A 13,067-nucleotide genomic window follows, 5' to 3' on the forward strand; every position below is an offset into this window, starting at 1 on the left:
AACTTTAACTCAAAATAATCAATCTGCCAGAGTGGTACATTCTGGGGTGGTCTGCTTTGAAACCCATCATTTATATATTACAAACTAGAATAACATCTGACACATAATGGATGATTAATAATTGTTAAAATGAATACTTAATTTTGCCTTTCTCCTTTTTATTTTGCAAGACCAAGAGATACTACAAACAGAGTGAATTTCTCCTCTTCTAGTATGTTAAAATAGTCTCCATCTCAGGGCTTTTATACTTATAATGTTCTTCCCCAGTTTCCTTGTATGGCTGGCTCTTTATCTTTCACTCTAGCTGTACATCTATTACCTTAGAACAAGTTCAGAGACAAATCCTGATCATATAAATTACAGAGATCATTCAAGCTATGTAATAAATTTCATCATCAAGCACCAAGTTTCAAATCGATTCTTAAATTATAAGCACTAAGGGTTCTTCTTCTTCATAATTGCACTCTCTGTGACAAAGTTCAGAAATATCTATATAATAGGCCCCCCCTGGGTGTAAGTGATAATGATCTCATAGTCCTAGATGGTCTACTTCATGGATTATTTTGGCACCATTTTAATTCCATGCAGATTTTCCTCCCTGATCTACCTCCAATATGAACTTCCATTAACATTCCTTTAATTATTCTTTGTCAAGAATTTTCTGATGAATAATGAAATAATTTTATTATTAGCCTCAGAAAAACTTGATTAAAAATGTAAGCCAGTGTCACAAGTAAACCAAACATTTTACCAAGCCAATTTTCAATAAAATGTCTATTTTCTTGTTTTTTATTTTTTTTATTTCTTATTCTTAACAAGTCAATTTAGAGAATAGTTCCAACAGTATTAAGTGTTGATCTTAACTCTAAAATGAGCCAGGATTACAAGTTTTCCACCAATGAAGTATAAGATTGGAAAATATGTACCAATATCCCTTTGGCTTACTACAGATTTTTCTGTGGAATTACGTATTGGTGATTGTTCTTTATTTATTACATATAAATGAAGAAGTAATTAATTTAAATTCAGTCAAGTGAGGTTAAAAAAAAAAGACAGGAAAATGTAGATTTTCCTCCACTTATATTAATGTGCTCTATGTATGATTTCAGGATATTTAAATAATTTTTATTTGATAAGCATTGTCTGGATTTTTTTTTGGTAATGATAGAAAAGCTATATAAGAATAACTATATCAGGGAAATTAGCAAACTAGGATATTAAAGGGGTAGCTGTACATTTTGACAATTACTATCACAGAGGATAAATGGACACCTGTACTAATATATGGCAACAAGATCATGAAAAATCAGTTCTGCTCACTCATATCATACAGCTTATAACTTTATTGTCTCATTATCAATAATATTCCATCTTATGTTTGAGTTTTTCACATTAGCTTAGTACAAAGTAAAAGCATAATACTATAATAAATTAAGTCTTATTCCTTTGATAAAAAGAGTCAGTTGATACAGGTAGGTAAAATCCTATTGGTAATTCTGTACCTATCTGGGTATGTTACTTCTTCCTTTGTTACCTGTATCAACTATTTACATTTCTAGATGTCTTGCTTTTGTAAATCTCTCTCTCATCACTTTTGAGATGAAGATGCTCTATCTCAGAAAAACTGTCTTGAAATTTGCAAATTTTAAAAAACAGTCATAATAACTAGTATATTATAGAAGTTTGTTTTTGTGATTTATTCATACTAGTTTAACAGAAGAGGACTTTTCTTACTGTAATAGGATTTAATTCTTAAGAATAGTGTACTTCATAAACTATGAATAACATTAAATATTCAAAATAAGTACTATTGAAAACATATGTGCTATTTAGGGGAAATGAAACATTTTTGAAAGTATAATTATAGAGAGTGCTTTTTTCCTTTTATGTTTTAGCTTTCTTCTACTTGTTTTGCTTTGAGTTAAAAAAAATGCTTTTGATCATATTCCTTTTGTAGGGTTTTGGAAGCCTTTGGAGAGAAAGAGTGTTTTGCTGGTGAAATCATTTATAGGAAACTAGTATGTGAATCAAAATAGTGTTGCACCGGTTCCCATTTTATTTTTCTGGCCGGCATTTCTGAATTCAGTAATATGCAATTATAGTAACTGCCAAAATGAACACTAACTCAATAGAAATAAGAAAACAGGCCTGGTGTTCTTGCTTCTGAAAAGTAATTACATAGCTGCATCAAGAAAATAAGAATCATCATGTAAAAAATACGAAAGCTAAGCTAAAGGGGAATACTGGAAAATTTTACGGTAGGACATAAAGGCTATTTGGATTGTTATGTGTAAAACAGGTCAACAAAAAACTGTTCAACATAATATCTGTAAGTATCTCCAAATTGCTCTTTTCACACCGTTGTGTGTAGGCTTTCTTAGAAAGACAGTTTTGGCCTGGGGTGAAGAGATAGAGGAAACATTTTAGAAGGGTTCTTTAGTTTAGCAACCCTACATCACTTACCTCCCATAACCTAAACCTAGGAGTAGGGTTACCACCCACACAAAATTTGTCTTCTCCCTTGTGTTGGCAACCTGTGTAGTTTGCAGTTTCAAGGGCACGTCCGGATTCTCCTAGCACAGACATTAAAGGAAAAAATCATTCAATCAATCAATCAATGAATCCTAGATTTCCCCAGGAATTGTCTCAGCATTTATGGGAAAGAATGAGCTCCTACTCTAGCAATTCATGAACTATGAACACCCAATGATTTTATGATGTCACACCTCAGAGGATCACCCATTCTCCCCAGTGTGGTTCTTGTTCTCCCTGAAGAAGGACTGCCCTCAAGAGAACTATCTGCTCATGAAGTAAGACCGATCAGATATATGAAATTAATTCTTATTTACTCTTTAAAACAATTTTGAGTGTTGACTAAAATAATTTCCTTAAAAAGCTAAAGAAAAACGTGAGTGTAAATATTTTCCATACTTTATAAACTCTTCCAAACAACACAGTGGAAACAACACTTTGTTTTGAAATTAGGCCCAGATTATAACCCATCATCGCATTCCTTATTCTGGGTCATGACTGGCTAGTGAGGCTAGAGGTGGATAAGACACCATAAGTCCTATTTGCTTACATTAGCATAATATTCAAAATAGGGCACTGTGGAGACTTACAGAGCTATTTAAAAGCATATGAAAATTACCAATTCTGGCTCTCTTCCACGAATCTAAAGTGCCTCCTAAAAGCTCTGGAATCAGAACCTTACCACATTAGAACCACTGCCTATTAAAGCATAAATGTTTTTATTTAAGATGACTCAGCTGATTGTACCTTCAGAAAAAATTTTTTTAAACTGGAATTTTATTTTTGTGTTAATTGTCCCATTCTAGCTATATAACTTAAACTGGAGAGAGTTCCATATTCTCTATTTTCCCTTCCAAATAAGATCATTAAAGACATATATATTTCAGAAAAGAGCTTTTGTCTGCCTTATAAATTACTTACAAGGATTGCTCTATAGATTATTTTTTCCTTAGAAAACCATTCATTTCATCTAAATATTTTAAAGGATTGCCATAAATTTATGTACAAAAGACTCTCACAATTTCATCTTTTTTTCTATCTGAATTTATTTTCTTCTTTTTTTTTGTTTTTTAATGTTGTCTGTGTGTTTAAGTGATCAAACATGCCAGTAGTTCTTTTTTTTCCCCAAAAGATTAGCATTGAGTTTTACTAAACAATAACTAAAATTTTCTATTCTATTTGAAAGTATATTCTTTTGCCTTGAGTTTATTTTATAAAAGAAATTCTCCTAAAATAAATCTTTTGTTAACATTAACCAAATGCAAACTTTATACATTTTCTTTTTTAATTTCCACATTTTCTTGAATTAATCTTATTGCATATGTAATATTTCTATCATTAAATAATAGTATGAATATTGATTCTCTTCTTGTCCAAGAGTTATTTAGAATAGTGTGTGTTGACTTAATGGTGAAATAAAACTTGGGCTAACATTTCACACTTTAAAAAAGTATCCAATAAAAGTAGGCTTTTTCTTTTTAAATTATCTGAAACTTCTTTTAAAATTTGATACATGGAAGCTATTCATTAATATTTCTGTAAATGTTTTAAAACAATGAAAATGCTGGGCTTGTGGATGTATGGTCCCATATACATCTATTTGTTCAAGATTTTCAATTGTGTCAATCAAATATTCTTCATTTTATTATTTTGTTGCTGTTGCTTATTCAATTTATTTTTTCTGAAAGAAGCATGTTCAATTGATTTATTTTAATAGTAGTTTTTTTAAGATTTTATTTATTTATTCATGAGAGACCTAGAGAAAGAGGCAGAGACACAGGCAGAGGGAGAAGCAGGCTCTGTGCGAAAAGCCTGATGTGGTACTCAGTCCCAGGACCTGGGATTATTACCTGAGCCAAAGGCAGACACTCAACCACCTACCCAGGTGCCCCTATAGTTTTTATTGCTATATCCTATCTTGTCTACTTGTATGAAGGTCCGTGAATATTATGATCATTCTAATACCCATCTCATCCACAGAGGTGTTTACTTTTACTATAATTCATTATAATCGTTAAGATTTTTGTCTTTTAACACTGTCATTGTTGCATGAATATGACTTCCTCACATTTACCTCACATATTACCCCAAAATATTTTACATTTCATTTTTCTTAATATTTTAGAGATGTGTGGTTTCCAGCCATTTCCAAGCATGGTTCTCCAGTTCCTGTCTGTACTCTGAGTTCCCATCTTTCCTTGGTTGTGTTATCAATATATGGTTAATACACTAGTTTAGTTTTATGATTCTATAGTGGTCACAGCACATTAGGAGTAGATGTGGGAAGCACAGATATTAGAATAGTAATTAAAGATATGTTTTACTCAAAAAGAATTTATGTCATTTTGAGAAAGTATATATACATATATATGATTAGTCATGTATTTGGGATACAGCACAGATAAGAATTTACCAAAATATGTTTTATTTAACATTCAAACTTTGATAAAAGTGATCATTCTATTGTGGTTTTCCATGACCTCTTGTTTTTTTAAATTGCAAACCAATATACACAGCAATCATACATTTTCAGAAATTTTGTTTCCTTCTTTTCATCCAGTTCCTGGAAAAGTGCCTGGTAGATAGTAAGAGATTTTAGAAAAAAAAAAAAAGAATTAATAAACAAATTAAGAGGTCTAAAAATACTAAATAATGGTTGAAAAAGTTTAGGTAATCTCTATGCATGGAGAAAAGTTCATATCAATAATGATATCCCTATCTGAACTGTTTAATTTCTTTGGGGTATATTTAATGTGATAATTGAAAATTGAAATGCATTAATGATACTCTATTTTTATTGTATTTATAGACAGAAAAACAAAATTATATGAAGAAAATTGATTTAATGTGTGCCCTGAGCTTCTTTTTCCTATTACAACAGACTTTCTCTTGACAGAAGGAAAAGTTAAAAATGATGAAAAATTAATATCCTTTTGACAATGACAGTATATTCTTATTTCTATCACATCCTTAAATGTCCTGATAAACTATAGCTTCCATAATACTGTGAGAGTTGAGTGCCTCTTTAAACATACTATAAATTTTAAAATATATAAAAACTATAGTAATTTTCTTCCTGAGCTTCCTATTTTTAGAATTTTAAATAGAACATATAATTCTAAAGTTACTACTGGTCTGATTTAATACTATTTGCCTTGATTTATATAACAAAACTTAATATGATGTTGAAGTATAGATTTTTTTTAAAGGGCTCTACTGTGTTTTGCTTCAAAGTGTTCTGTTCTCTCTGTACTAAGCCTTTTGGCTTAATGTTAAAGATCTTATTCTCTCTTGGACCCAATTTAATCAGAATTTTACCTGCACTACCCCAAGAGAACTCTTTACCAAGGTCACCATTGGCTTCCATATTATTAAATCCAACCATCAGTTCGCAGTTCTCATCTTACTGTCAATAGATTTGACGTAGGAAATCAGCCTTCTATTTTTACCTAGACCTAAAGAATTTTTTGTTTTTTCTTGAATTAACCCCTACTTCCCTGCCTGCTTCATTCAGTCTCCTTACTTTCTCCACCTCTACTCAACTTCCCAACGTTGGCAGGGTCCAGGGCTAGGTATTGATTTCTCATCTCTTCTCAATCTAATACTCACTGCCTCATCCAGTCTAATGACAAAGGACCACCTTCATTTTTATTTCTAGCATGAATTCATCCCTCAATCCAGTCTAATGTATCCAACTCTTTAATTAGTATCTAATGTTATATGTCTAAAAGATACAAGAAAAGATAAATAAATAAATAAACCCTCACAAGAAGCATGTCAAAACTAAGCTGATCTTCCTCAAACTTACCTTCTTGCTGTTGTAACTATTATGATTAATGTCAGCTTTGTCATTTCATATGCTCCATTCAAGAACTTTGGAATTTTTTTGGCCAGTCTTTTTGTTGCATCATCCAGGCACTATATTAGAAATTCCCAATATCTGTATCTTCCAAACATACCCATAATTCAACCACTTTATTCTATCAACTCCAGTTGCTACCATTATGGTCCAAACCATGGTGATACATCATCTGGATCACTAAAATAACTCATTATAGAACATTGATGTCTGTTCACCCGTGCACTCTTATAGTTTCTGTCTACAACCAGACAGATTCCTTAAAAATCTAAATCAAGTTATGCAACCCCTCGCCTAACAACCCTGCATGTTGGAAAATACTTATGATGGCCTTCAAAGCCTTATATGATCTCGCCCTCTTGTTACCTCTCTAGTCATTGTTGACTCTGCTCCAGTCACACTTGCCTTTGGACTGATCTTGAAACATGCGTAGGGCACTAGCATTAGTTATGCTTTTTGCCTAGTGAGTTCTTTCCTCAGAAATCTTTGTGACTCAAAGATCACCTTCTCAGCATTCTCAAAACAAGTCACTCTATTCAGAATCACAAATCATTCCCCTTTCCAATACTCCTAATGCCCCATGACACTAATTTGCTTCCACATGTTTATCTTATAAAAATTTTTTAAATGTGGTCTACAGCACTCAGGAAGTCCTTGAAAACTTTATAGGTCATCTGTAATGCCAAATTATTTTTATAGTAATATGATATTATTATTTACCTTTTTCACCATGTCATCATTTGCATTAATGATGCAAGAGCCATCAAATCAAGGGATGACACTTCACTGTATTTGTGGACTAGCAGGCCACATGTACTAGTATAGTAGTCACTGTATTGTTCACCACTATGTACCTATAATTTTTTGAAAGCTACTTGCACTTAAGAATGCTCTTGACAAAACAATAGCAATAATTAATTTTACTGTATCTGAATCCTAAAATGCACATCATTTTAATATTCTGTATGAATTGGGAAATGTCCTTAAAACTCTTCTACTGTATAAAGTTTATTAAACCAAAAGCACTTTAGCAATTATTTGTGATGCAAGCTGACTGAACTAGATACTTTTTAATGAATATTTTTACTGGAAAGAACAAGTGACTTATAAACTATACTTATTCAGACTTGGATATTTTCAGATATTTCTGAGGTACCTAGGATCTCAAGGGTTCACTTTTTTAAAGATTTTATTTATTTATTCATGAGAGACAGAGAGAGAGAGAGAGAGCCACAGACACAGGCAGAGGGAGAAGCAGGCTCCATGCAAGGAGCCCAGCGTGGGAATCGATCCTGGGTCTCCAGGAGCATGCCCTGGGCTGAAGGCGGCCCTATACCGCTGAGCCACGTGGGCTGCCATCATGGGTTCACTTTTTATTGACAAACTGAAACCATAAGAATGGGAATGGTGTGAAAAGAGAAAAGTGGGGTCACTCAAGCAGTCAGTTATCTAGTTACCCAAGACTTTATAAAAAGGGAACTTCATGATGGAACACCATGATTCCTCACCAGTTGTTTTGCTATTGCCTATTATATGGCTGGCAATATGTTTATTTGAGATGAATGTCTTTTGAAACAGTTGGCTTGACAGTAGAAGTGTAATATCATACACTAATAATCAAAAAGCCTAATTTTAGGCACTAACAATACATTATCAACAATACAATTCAAGAATTGTTTAGAGATTTTATTTATTCATTTTAGTAGAGAGTGCATACACAAGTGGAGGGAGGGGCAGAGTTGAGAGAGAAGGAAAGGGAAGCAATCTCAAGCCGACTCTGCACTGAGCATGGAGCCTAAAGCAGGAATCCATCTCAAACCCTGAGATCATGACCTGAGCCAAACCCTGAGATCATGACCTGAGCCAAAAGTCTGATGCTTAACTGAGCCACCTACGTGCCCCAATATGATTGAAATTTTAAACAAAAATTAGAATTTTGGAAAACTTGTATCAGTGTCTTAGTACTTAATGGCTCTTCTTGGGCACCTGGGTGGCTCAGTCAGTTAAGTGTCGGCTTTTGGCTCAGGTCATGATCTTGAGGTCCTGGGATCCAGCCCCACATCAGGCTCCCTGCTCAACAGAGATAATCTGTATTTTCTTAATGGTCAGGACATGAAATTACAAAATCATGCATATTTGAAAAATCCGTTCAAAGTACAAGAACTACAAGTGGATTTTAATGTAAGAGTAAAATGAGAATTCATTTGATACAGTTTCAGATTCCTCACTGCAAGCAAGCAAGCTCTAAGAAACATAATTAAGGAGTGTTGGTGTCATATCGAAGAAATATATCCACAATCACCTGAAAAGGTTGTTAAAATGCCCCTCTCTTCCAACTACATGACTTCATGAGGCAAACTTTTCTTCATTTTCTTCAAGGAAAACTACATATCACAGTAGATTGAGTGAAGAACCAGATATATAAATCCAGTTATTATTTAATCAGTCAGGTATGTAAAAAAGTAGTTAAATTTGCAAAAATGTGAAAATGTCACTCTCATTATTTTTATATTTTGTGTTTGAAATTATAGGTTTTTTTCCATTAAAATATGTTGTTAATCTATAATAAGTTATTTATTGCTACTTTTAAACAAATACATATTCTAAAAGTCTATTCTAATACCTTACATGGTAGATACCAATAGATGTCATCAATGGACAAAAGTTTTTTGTGATCTGTAATTATTTATGACTGTACAAAAACACTGAATATAAAGTATTTGAGAATAACTCTTCTGATATATTATTATTCATTTGTATATTATGCTTATTGTATCCTCACCTATATCAATTATTTATTGTTCTATGACAAACCACCCAAAATCTTAAAGGTTTAATCAGCAACTCTCTATACTCTGAATCAGCAGAGTATTTCTGCTCTGTCATCTAAGCTGGGTCACTCATGTATATGGAGCTCTGCTTTGAGGGTTAGCTAGCATTAGAAAATAAATTTAAAAAGGAATGAAATTTTTACATTTTTGCTTGCCAATTTATCTGCATTACATAGGAGAATGCCCTTCTTATGGTTGACAGTCAATAAATATTTATAAAACAACAAAGAAAATGCAAGAGGTGTTAATATAATAGAAATTAAGTGTCATATCATTGTTTTCTTGGACATTGAAATGCATTATCATTTGCTGGATAAAGGTTCCTAATATAATTTAAGCTCTTTGAAAATCAAACTAAACTTGGCACCTCCTAAGGCCTTGGTATACATTTGTTGTATTAATAAACATCACCTCAATGAATGAAAATAAAAAATATTTTTTAAATAGGAAAATTAATATGAGATTTAAATAATTAATTGCTTATTTCTATGCCTATCTGATGTTAGTTAATACTTCTGAGAAGAATAATTATGTAGGCAAATATCTTAGAGGAAAAAATTAGAGTACAAAATATCAAATTGAAATTATATGAAATTTACTAAAATAAATTTCTGATCAAATATATAATAATAATATATTATTATCACTTCTGAATATGCATCGGCTTTGCAGCTCTTCTTTCCTCAATTACTTACTGAAAATAAAATTTACAACAGCGATTTTCATCTTCACCTAAAAAAAATGGTATGCTTAATAATTCTAAATGTAGTAGAGAAAGTATATGTTCCTTTTATTATAGAAATCCCCATAAACAATATTTTCTAAATCATCATGCATGCCTTAGGACCAGTAGAAATATAGACAGAATTTTTTAAAGATGAGAATTACAAAATATTCTTCTTGCCAACTTCTTGATTACACAGTGGGCAATGATAAAATATGCTTTGTCTAATGGCCTCTAGGTTAGATCTTGCCACTTATCTGGTGCAAAGTCTTCAGAGATCCAAAAATGGTGTGGATTTTTAAAAAAGTATTCTTAGGTGAAATATAATGGTGATAACTGCCCTCAGTTCTTTATAAAGTATCTATCATAGAGAAGAGCAATGAAATTGACCTTTCTGGGACTTTTGGATAGCTTCTGTATTAGGAAAAAAAAATACAGTTCAGGCCTTAAGTTTATAGTTAAAAGCTCAAAAATGTGTAGGTTAACTCAAAACAATGATAATTTTCATTCATGAGTTGAGCTATTCAATCCAAGAGGTAATATTTGCATGTTCTAATAAATAGGGATAAAATGCAAAATTAAAAATCAGACTTAGTCTATAGATCAGAGAAAGTCATCTCATCATAATTGTATTCTTTTGATACCTGCTAGTTGCCTAACATGAGCAATTTTGTGCAATATTATAGGAAAAGAATCAGAAGATTATTGAATCTCCTGGAGAGAAACAGCAGGAATCTTATCTAAGCTATTCTTGATTGTTCCATTTTCTTGAAATTTTACTCTTGCAGGAAAAGAATACTTTCCCAATTTCACATTTTCTTTTGCAAATCATTTTAGAGTTAATAAGCATAGACCATTTATATATATTAGTTCTCAGGCTATATTACTTTATACTGCTATTAACAGAAGGAGGGAAAATAAAATAGCATGTGATTACTGTCATTTTTGCTTACAAGATGCTTCTAAACACAGAAGATTTAAAACAACTTACTATGCTAAAAGAATTTTAAAGTAATAAAAAGAGAATATATAAACTAGGCAGAAAGTCATTTGTAATTTTTAGAAATAAGATTAAGGGGAAAATATACTTTATAAATGGTTTATATGTTTTCAATAAATTGTATAGTCCTAGAATATTGTTTATTTATAGGTGTATTTATATACACAACATGATATGCACACTTGCATGTGTACACATGCACTACATATTCTTCTCTAGAACACAGAAGTTATAGAGTTAAATATTAAATACAGTAACAATAATTGAAATAGAAAAACAAAATGAAGAATAAAATGTGTGATTTTATGCCTTTCATATATTTCATCATGTTTCTTTATATAACAGCAGTGAGTAGAAGAAGTTCATGTAATGTAACTCTAATAAATTTCACAGGCCCAAAAAATGTCTTGTGATTTTTTTTGAACTTTGCTTTTAGTCATATTTTTCTCCTCACTCATCCTACATAGCACAATTTTATCTCCTTGAAGCCTTCTTTGATCAATCTAGAGAGCAATAATCTCTTCCATCAATGAACAACTATAAGACTTTTAGTCACCTTCACTTATTTCTACATATAATACTGATATGAAACTTTTGTATATTTGTGTTACTTTTGTCTCACTTATTCATTCACTCAATAATGCCTACCACATTCTGGTTACTGTTGGGAATACAACTTGAACCAAAAAAAGATCTTATAGTCAAGGACTTTTCTTTATACTTTAGACAAACTATAAAAGAATAATTATTTGTGTCAGCCTATAAGGGGTGTAAGCAGAAAGCAAGTAATGTGTAAGTTCAGGTGCTATTTTCTATTGGCAGCCTAGGAAGGCCTTTCTGATCAGATGCCTATCTCATCTGCATTATGGAATTGTCACATACTTGTCACATAATGTCTGTGACTTGTATTTCTTTATACAAACTCTAGAATTCCTAAGAATTACTGGGAATGCCTATAGCCATTGATAACATTTACAATAATTTCCTTCCACTAAAAGGAAACAGCACTTCTGGTCTCTCTTCATTCAACCTCTCACACTGGCATATATTCATTTTAGGATCATGATCCTACTCAGGCATAGGTCTCTATTTTTTCCTCTCCCCTTTTTCTTGGGAGCCAACTTCTACAAAAAGCATGCACTCTGTTATTCTCAGCAATGTGGTGAAGACTCAATCCCTGTGAGAGAAGACATAGAATAGTTCTCCACTGTTATTGACTGAGAGGCTCTGTCTGTATTAGGGGTCTGTTATTAGGAAGACTACTTGCCAAAATATAAGCCACCATCTTAAATGACTATTTCATCATTCACAAATACTACATTTTGCTCCTAATTACTGAACTCACTTCTTTTATTTTTCAATTCATTTGGAATCCAAGGAAGAAGAGAAAGGTTATTCAAAGCACCATATGTAGGAATTACATAGAAAGAACAAGTCTAGAAAAAAAATAGTCTAGAGAAAAAGAAACAAAGAAATCCAAGGGTGCATCTTCTCAAGAAATCAAAACAATAGTTCATTTGACAAAGGGAGAACCAGGGAGAAACTCTCTGAAGTATTGAGTAAAGCTAAGAGATAAAAAAGTATGTACCTTTCGATATGGCACCATGGAAGTCACCAATAACTGGAAATGAGGGGCATCTGCCTGGCACCTACCTAACATCTGCCTTAGGCTCAGGTCATGATCTCAGCCCCTGCATGGGGCTCCCTGCTTAGCAGCAAGCTCCCTCTGTAATCTCTCTAGCCCTCACTCTCTCTCAAATAAATAAATAAACAAACAACTAAATAAAATCTTTACAAAATAGTAACTGTAAATGATAATCTCAAAGGAATGGAGAAGGGGGAAACCATATTGGTGTGAGATGAAATGTGACGGGGGCAGGGAGCAAGTGCCAACCACATGTGAGTATGAGTATGTGGCAGTGGTGCAGATGCTGAAGACTTTTGTGAAATTAAGAATTTTTCCTTTAATATAAATTTTTAGATTAATTGTATGCTAAAGTAAAAAGAAAGACCTCCATGATATGTGAAAAAGGGATCAAAGAAGAATTGGCATTTTCTGGAAGACATACTTTATCCATGGAAGAATATGGTTTCAGTCACATATGGGAAAGATGAAAAGGT

The 13,067-nt window shown here is 32.3% G+C and overlaps 2 long non-coding RNA genes across 3 annotated transcripts in view; one reads left to right on the forward strand and one right to left on the reverse strand.

The window, feature by feature from the left end:
• Window positions 1-13,067, forward strand: part of LOC140626659 (uncharacterized) — a 35,701-nt gene that overhangs the window by 20,664 nt on the left and 1,970 nt on the right. The window contains exons 1-3 of one of the 2 annotated variants that reach the window (XR_012025712.1): window positions 2,150-2,329; window positions 2,629-2,810; window positions 8,605-8,841. This is a non-coding gene — a long non-coding RNA (uncharacterized lncRNA). Of the gene's footprint in view, window positions 1-2,149; window positions 2,330-2,628; window positions 2,811-8,604; window positions 8,842-13,067 lie in introns of those variants that run through there. The other variant, XR_012025713.1, reaches the window with a different exon arrangement.
• The window catches only part of LOC140626658 (uncharacterized), a 93,182-nt gene that overhangs the window by 5,435 nt on the left and 74,680 nt on the right, over window positions 1-13,067 (reverse strand). The window contains exon 5 of the long non-coding RNA XR_012025711.1: window positions 2,464-2,573. This is a non-coding gene — a long non-coding RNA (uncharacterized lncRNA). The remainder of the gene's footprint in view (window positions 1-2,463; window positions 2,574-13,067) is intronic.

This window comes from Canis lupus, chromosome 38 (genome assembly GCF_048164855.1).
Source record: "Canis lupus baileyi chromosome 38, mCanLup2.hap1, whole genome shotgun sequence".
NCBI lineage: Eukaryota > Metazoa > Chordata > Mammalia > Carnivora > Canidae > Canis > Canis lupus.